Source organism: Camelina sativa, chromosome 17 (genome assembly GCF_030686135.1).
Source record: "Camelina sativa cultivar CO46 ecotype springtype chromosome 17, ASM3068613v1".
NCBI lineage: Eukaryota > Viridiplantae > Streptophyta > Magnoliopsida > Brassicales > Brassicaceae > Camelina > Camelina sativa.
This window is the reverse complement of record NC_141896.1, coordinates 28,885,647-28,894,895: the sequence shown is the minus strand read 5'-3', so window position 1 is coordinate 28,894,895 and position 9,249 is coordinate 28,885,647.

Genomic DNA, 9,249 nt, shown 5'->3' with positions numbered 1-9,249 from the left:
AATGTACTTCCTGTGATCATTTTTATGTTTAATGTACTTCCTGTGATCATTTTTATGTTTGGTATATGATTTATCAGCTCTCTTTGTCTTTGCTTTGTAGATTTCTGGATTGGTGAATGTGAATTTTGCTGATGCGAGAGCTATAATGGCGAATGCGGGTTCTTCATTGATGAGAATAGGAACTGCAACAGGTATGCTTTGGAATTATTGATATCTGATTAGCTTTTTTGGCTCAAATTGCACAAACACTAAAACTTTGCTTATGTAGTACTCTGACCATCTGATGTAAACATAACTTTATTCATAGGTTGGAAATGTTGGTGTAACTTGTACGAAGATACCTCTGCTTGCTCTTGAATACGAACCTCCTAGGTATGAACGCTAACTCCTTAGAAACATTTTGCGTTGGCTTTATTTTTGTCTATGTGATCTTTCACTGCATGCATTCTCATTTAGCTAAACAGCATTCTTTGCAGTAGTAAAGACTATGTTTAGGTTTGGATTTAAGAAATATGTCGTTAATTTTGATGAGAACCTAGACTATGTTTTATTTACACTAAAGCAATCAAGTCGGTTGGAATAATATTGTCTCCAATTTTTTTAGATATTTGTACCTAAAGAGATATATGCAAACAAGTTAATTGAGAAAACAAATTAACCATATTAGAATTTTCTAGATCCTTAAAATTTTGTTTTTTATACCAAAATAGTGCCTTCATTTTTCCCAATTATAGAACCTAAAATTTTCATTACCGCTTTAATTTTTGGGGAAATTTCCCCAACTCCTAAAAACCCTAAAACTGCGTCAAAACTATTTAACCACCTCCCTCTACTTCTCAGGTCTCTACGCCACTTCACATTTATAAGACCTATTGGACTGTTTTTCATATCACAGATCTCATTGAAAGGTATTTCTATAAAAAAATTTTTTTTGTAGAATTTAATCTAGATGTTAAATTACTAATATCTACTCGCCATCAGTCTTCCAAGTTTTACAAATCGCTGCTAGTCGTTGTTGTTTTGGTTTTACATATTCTCTGCTTACAGTTTTTACAAATCTTGTTAATCTCTTTTAAGAGTCGTTTTTCTCTGTTAATCTCTGTTAATTTAGATGAGAGTCATTTTGATATGAACGCTTTAATTTTTCACTTGATAAAATTGGGGATTGATAACTTCTGAATGTTTATGTGTTTATAGTGTACGCATGGAAGAGCCATTTGTGGATCGTTCGAGTTTACCTGTGCTGCATCCATCTCGCTTAAATGGAGCTAAATGGTATGGATTTTTTTCAACATACTATTGATTACTTTCACATAGTTATAATTCATAAAGTAATTTATTTCAATGGAGCAGGTTTAAATACCACACCCAAGTATCAACTGGTGTCCGAAAGGTCATTCAAAGTTGTTTTAAGGGACCATGGTACTCCTGGAGAAAAGTGCCTCCCTTCTACAAACGAACCTGGTTTACACTGTTTATGGTGATGTTATGTGTTATCTTTCATTAATCGATTTCATTAATGATTCACAATATTACTCATCATGTGTGATTATTTTGTTTTCTCAGAAAAAGTTCAACTGGGATGCTTCTATCAACTATCAAGTTGAACGAGAGTTCAAAAATCTTGCTGCATATCGCCTCAAAGGAATGATAAGCCATGCTAAGAAGGGAGGAGAAAAACCAGATTGGATTTTGTCTGATTATTGGACGATTATGTAGGCACATTGGGCAACACCAAAAGCAAAAGCAACCAGTGAGAAGGCTCGTGCTTCTCGAATGTCTGATCGCAATGGTTTAGGCCCACATTCTCATCTAGCAGGTTCAAGTTCGTATGTCAAAGTTCAAGCTGCTTTGGTAATGTTCACATTTTCTATCAATTTCCATATAAATTCTTGATCATTTTTGTATTAGTTCACTTAGTTTTATTGTTTGTTTATAGGAAGCAAACAATGAAGATTACTCATTTATTGCTGTGATGAAGAAAACACATCAAAAGCCTGACGGAACCTATGTTGATCAACGAGCAAGATTGGTTGCAGAAACTTATGAAAAGCATGTACAAGAACGCTTGGAACAACTTGAATCTTCTGGTGAAGAGAATGTGACAGCTGAAAATCTTGACAAAGCTGAGAAAAATGAGATTTATATCAAGGTAACATTTCAAAACCTTATATTCTTTAAGATTTTTTGAGATTATATATTTGTGATTAGTATATTGAGGTTTAGCCATATATGTTATTAGGGTGGAGCAAATTTGTTAGTCACCATGGAACTGTCGTGTTTTATTGTTTGATTTGAATTACGTACGGGTGGTGTATTGGGCGTGAGTTGTTTGGTCGTGAGTTGTGTGTTTGGTCGTGAGCAAATTTGTTAGTCACCATATATGTTATTGTTTGGTCGTGAGTTGTGTGTGTTGTATTGGTTTGGTGTATGCTAGCTTATGTATTTGTTTTTTATTTATGTATTTGTTTTTTATTTCTAGGCTGCTGGATCATCTAAACATGGTCATATCTTTGGACTTGGAGCACTTAGTGAGGTTACCATCTGTTGGTGCCTCTTCAAGTGTACCACAATCTGGTGAAGAAATAGAGACAATAACACATCGGATGCAGGAGATGGAAACTGATCTGAAAAAAAACCTTGAAGAAAATCAGCAAATCCAGAAAAGACTTGAAGCTATGGAGAAACTTGTTGAATCTTTTGCAAGTCAAAATATCTAAATCCAACACCACTACCAAGACCATCCACCTTTATCTAACTACTATGGTTTGTTTGTATTTCCTTTCAGTTATGTTTATGGATTAACTTTATGCTTGGTTTATATTTTCTTTCAGTTGTGTTTATGTATAACTTTGTATTTGGATGTTAGTTTGTTATCTATATATTATCGTTTGCATATTATTTTTAGTTTTCAAAATTATATAGTTGTTGAAATATGGTGAATGGATTTAATATTTAAAAAAAAAATCTATGAACGTGAAATGTCACAAATAAATACAAATTATGGTAATTAAAAAAAACAAAAAATTAAAATTAAAATTAAAAATTAAATAAATAAAAATTAAAATAGTGATGGTTGAGTGTCTCTAATCGAGTCACTAATTGTGTCTAGTTTGTGATTGTATTTTGGTGGCAAAAAGTCACAACGTAGTGACTTAAAATAGTACTAATTTGTAACAAATATATGACATTTTTTGGGTCATATTTTGTGTCATATTTGTGACTCTATTAACCGTCATAAATTGCAACTTTTTTGTGACTATTCAATTATCGTCACAACTTGTGACGAATTGTTACTTCAAAAACGTCACAACTGTTTATGACTTTTTTGTGACTTATACCCATTTGTGACCATTTTATTGTGACCTTCTTCAATCCGTTTCATTTTCGTCACAATAAAGTATTTGTGACCAAAAATTAATATATTATGACCATTGAATTGGTAACAATATTCACTTTTTATTGTAGTGTGACTCCTCATGCACATACATATGCAATGACTCTCTCACTCTCACAAACATAAGTCAATCAAAAAAGTTTCCTATTTCTCAGACAAGAGATATCGGTCATCCTCTTTAATTACTTCGACAAAGAACTGGATGGAGCAGCATCTCCCCGTGAACTACCTTCTCACCAATCCTCTCATAATTCTTGTTCCACTCTTTCAAAATTGGTTTTTCTTGTTCCGGAATTAAGGGCTGGAAACTGCATATGTTAAAGTGTGATTGAGGAGAGAGGCTGAATTTGGTGGACGATGTCTGTCATATTTAAGTGACGCCCTACACACACACACACACACACAAAACTAAAAAGGACTTTTAGAAACTAAATAAAATCACAAGTAATATTCTATTAGTACAACAAAATCACATCAAAAAATTAGAAACCTTTTGCTAATTGAAAAGCTCACGACCATAGTTGAAAAAAGTTGCCCAAAATAAATATTGCAATTTTAAAATAAAAATATCTTATTATATAAAACTTAATGTCAAAATTATTCATTACCGAGATCATGACATGTGTCAATTGTATATCTAAGATTTTGTTTCATGTCTAAGTTAATCGCTAGAAAAAAAGTTAAAAAATATTTACCAAACAAAAAAAATTAATCCAAAAGCAAAAAGGTAAATTACCTATCACCGTAAGGAAATTGAGCATATGTCTTATTATATAAAGATGTATATTAAGTGGTATCCCATATCAAATCAAAAACGTAAGTACGCTTGCAAATCATGAACACCATAGAGAAAATCCCATATCATGAAAGATCGGAAAACCTTGCTAGCAAAATAAAACGGGGTATCATGAGTGATGATCAGATTGCTATGATCGAAAAAACACTTGCAGATGAATCTCATATAAAGCTGGATTTAACTACGCTTCATATATGGATAGCCAAAATAAATCACTGTGTAAGTACAATATTTATATAATTCGACTACTTCCACTTCTCTAACTATTTTCACATTTATGAATAATATAAATGTATTATCTTAATTTTTTTCGATTTTCATTGTCTAACATAGTTTACCAAAATATAGGGTTCACAAATTACAACTTCACAACTTAAAAGACTTTCATTATTATATAAAGTTTGGTTTCAAAATTACTCATTAACAAGATCGTGACACATGTCAATTGTATCGATAAGATGTCGACAAGTATCAATTCAATATATTAAAATATTAAATATAAATTTTAAAAAAGTTCCAAATATATCATAAAAAGGAAATCTATACATAAGTACAATAAATAACTATTTATTAATAAAAAATTGAACTAATTTCTAATTATGCTAGATTTTTTTTTGTATTTATATAATAAGTAAGACATATATAGATGTTGGTTCCAATTTAATTATTAACATGATCGAGACAAGTGTCAAGTCTATCGATAAGATTTTACATGTGTCAAAAGTTTAGAAAAGGAAAACTCACAATTTTATCATGTAAATTATAAATTTTTGTTTTCAAATTTAGTCATCAATGTTATCATCACATATATCAAGTTATCAATTTAAGATGTTGACAAGTGTAGAAATATCTCGTCAACGTAAAAACAACACATGTCATTATACAACACTTTGTTTTGAAGTTAGTCATTTACATGACCAGAACTATATTTTATTTATTCTGTTATATATTGTTATAAATATTATATATGAGATCACAACACGTATAAGCGTTTGTGACATGTATCATGAATTAATTTAAAATATTATATTATTTATTTCAATTGCATTATCAATTATAAATCAGTGATGATGTAAATTAAAATTTTATATGCTTTATTCAAATTTTGTTTTCAGTTAAGGATTTGAATGATTTCAATTTTTAATGTAGTATTTTTTAGATTTTACATTATTTACTTCAATTTGATTTTCAAATTAGAAATCTGTGATGATTCAAAATAAAGTTTTGTAATATTTTTTTTTAAGTTAAGGATATGTAATATTGGAAAAAAACAATTTTGAAAAAAAATTTATTATGTTGTAGTATTTTTAGTTTCTATTTATATATATGACTTATCTAAGTCTCATATGTCATTGTGCTTATAATTTTCATTTTTTTATTTTTATTATGTCAAATAAACTTTTTTTTTTCAATTTCTCAAATTTTATTGGGTTAGTTATAAACTCATTGCAATGGTGGAGATACTTTTTCTTAGTTTTATTTTTGAGTAAAACAATTTTAATGGTTAAAGAAACTATGACACAAAGCAATTTTATTGGTTAAAGGAACTATGTCAAAGTGAAAGCAAAGGGATATAAAATTGGTTCAATTTGTTCATGGACACATTTTATAGGTGGTGATAAAGAGTATACTTTAACAATAACATATTTTTTTGGTGTATAAACACATTGTTTGTGGTAAAACTTAGAGTTAAATTGTATATGGATGTTAATAATTTTCATTTTTTTCTTTTTATTATGTCAAATAAACTTTTTTTTTTTCAATTTCTCAAATTTTATTGGGTTAGTTATAAACTCATTGCAATGGTGGAGATACTTTTTCTTAGTTTTATTTTTGAGTAAAACAATTTTAATGGTTAAAGAAACTATGACACAAAGCAATTTTATTGGTTAAAGGAACTACGTCAAAGTGAAAGCAAAGGGATATAAAATTGGTTCAATTTGTTCATGGACACATTTTATAGGTGGTGATAAAGGGTATACTTTAACAATAACATATTTTTTTGGTGTATGAACACATTGTTTGTGGTAAAACTTAGATTTAAATTGTATATGGATGTTAATAAGATGAAGCTTTGACGAGTTGTTTGCATGTAAAATATTCTATGAATAAGTTGTGGAATGTTTTTGAAATTTGGCAATAATGATATTCATAATGATGAATGTTTGGCAAAACTTTTGGTTGCTGATTATATAATTTTAAATTATTTTAATAATTTATATAATAAATTTAAAATAGAAAAGTATAAATTAGTGTATTAATGTAAAAATAAAGAAAAAACAAATTTTATATACGGGAAAATGATTGTTTCCTAACTAAAAATATTTTTATATATTTACTTCCGAAAAATAGTTTTTATTTATTGGAAAAATATTTATATATCATTTTATTTATTTTTCTTTGACAATTTAAAACTAGTGTGGATCCTAATCTAGTATGATTATAAAGTTTTCTTTGATAAATTTTTCTTTATGTAAACGGCTTAAAAAGTTTATATATCCTCTAAAAATTTTGAATACATACCTCAAACTTCATAGGGAATTTGAAATCTATACTAAATTTTTTTAATCTTTGAAATGTACCTTATGTATTCAACTAAATGACTATATTATCCTCAATTACAAATTAAATTAAAATATATACAATATAATTAAATTAATTCATTTGAAAAAATTATTTTTAAAAACATTGTGTAAACTAGATATTCAGAATTTTGCTAAAGTTTTTTAGTTAGAATTACTTAAAATTTAATAATTCGGTATTATTTAGTAATTTAATTTTAAAATTTTAGTATATAAAAATTTAAATAAAATTAATTAGAATTATTTTTTGAGAATTTGTTAAAAATGCCCCTTTTGATATACCCCTTTTCAAAAATACCCTCTTTTCTGGCCATTTTTATTTATGCCCTCTTTTAATTTTTAATGACCATTTTACCCTTAGATAAAATTATTTTATTCAATAAAAAGAAAAACAAAATTTTCCCGCCAAAAAATTTCCGACATATTTTCCCGCCAAAAACTTTTCAAAAAAATTTTCCCGCTAAAAACTATTTTGTCAAAAAACTTTTGATAAAAAAATTCGAAAAAAAAAAAATTTCCCGCCAAAATTTTTCCCGCCAAAAAAAATTTACAAGGTTTTTAAAAGGTTTTATAAGGTTTCTACCTTATAAAAGCCTTATAAACACCTTGTAAAGGCTTTTACAAGATTTTTTAAAGAGTTTTAAAAGGTTTTTTAAACAACTTGTAAACGTTTTTACAAGATTTTTAAAAGGTTTTTAAAAGGTTTTAAAAGGTTTTTAAATGGTTTTTAAAAGGTTTTCAAATGGTTTTTAAAAGGATTTTTAAAAGGTTTTTAAACACCTTCTAAACCCTTTTACAATGTTTTTAAAAACCTTGTAAAAGTTTTTATAAAATTTTTAAAAGGTTTTTAAACACCTTTTAAATGCTTTTAAAAAGTTTTTAAAAGCGTTTACAAGGTGTTTAAAAACTTTTTAAAGCATTTACAAGCTTTTTAAAAGCATTTACAAGGTTTTTAAAAGCGTTTACAATGTGTTTAAAAGTTTTTTAAAAGCATTTACAAGGTTTTTAAAAGGTATAAATTTCAATATTTTTGGCGGGAAAAGTTTTCGATTTTGGCGGGAAAAATTTTTTTTTGGCGGGAAAAATAATTTTTTCGGGAAAAATTTTCGATTTTGGCGGGAAAAAAAATTTTGGCGGGAAATTTTTTTGACGGGAAAATATTTTCGATTTTGATGACTGTACATTCTTGCAGTCACTCAAAAAGGGTAATTTGGTCATTTTGTATATAAAGAGGGGTAGTTTTAAAAATGGTCAACATGAAGGGGTATTTTTAAAAAGAGATATGGAAAAAGGGGCATTTTTGAGAATGCCCCTTATTTTTTTCCATTTATGTTTAGTAAATCTTTTAGATAATATTAGTTTTAAATAAATGTATAATTCACTAATAATTCTTCAGTTTTTTCATTTAATAAAAAAGTTTTGAAAAATAATTATATATTTTAATTTATTTTGAAAATTGTTACCTTTAATAAAATAATAAAAAAATTGTGAGATTTGAGAAAATAAATCAACAGTTCAAACAAATCGACTATGTAATAAATCAATTATTAAAAGAATAAATAGACTTTTTAATATAAGTCAACAAAGAAAAAACATAAATGAGCAGGAATAAAATATGAGTCGAGAGTTCAAAAAGTCAATCATATTAATAAGTAAAGTTAAAATGAAATAAGTCTACTAAGACCAAACAAATCGACGGGAAAAAAATATAAGTCAACAAACAAAACAAATAAGTCAACATAATCAAAAGTTGACTTTGTAAAAAAACAATCAAACAAAAAAACAAGTCGACAATTTTAAAATAAATTGACGGAAAATTAAATAACTCGACAAAAATTAAATTTAAGTCAACCATTTAAAATATTGACCTTATTAATAAATCAATGTAGAATATAATAAATCAACAATAAATAAACAAATCAACAGAAACAAATATGAACCGATGAACAAAAAAAATAAGTCACTTGTTAAACAAATCGACTATGTTATAAGTCCACTAGCCATAACATAAGTCAACTGTTTTAATGTAAGTCGATGATGAAGATAATTAAGTCAACAGAAGTCAAAAACAAAACAATAGAGTAGTTGGAATTGAAGATCGTTACCGATGACTCGGACAAAAAAAAAGGATGAGCTATAGCACCTATATTAAATACTAACCCTAGCTTGAATAAGATTGATCAATCTAATCCTCTATAGTAACTTTTTTTTGGGTAAAAAATGACCCTTTATGGTGCCAAGTGAAAAGAGATAATTTGATACTAGTGTACCTCTTAGGGGATAACTTTATTTATACTTTGAACTTCTTTCTGAGCTCTTAATGTTTATCTCAAACCACCTTCAAATTTACTGAAGCATTCATTGTACAAAGGATTTTTTTGGTTGAATACAATTTTACATTCAATTCAAAAAAAAAAAAAGATAATTTGATACACTCATTGCTAAACAGGTTTATATAGCAAACTGGTTGGACT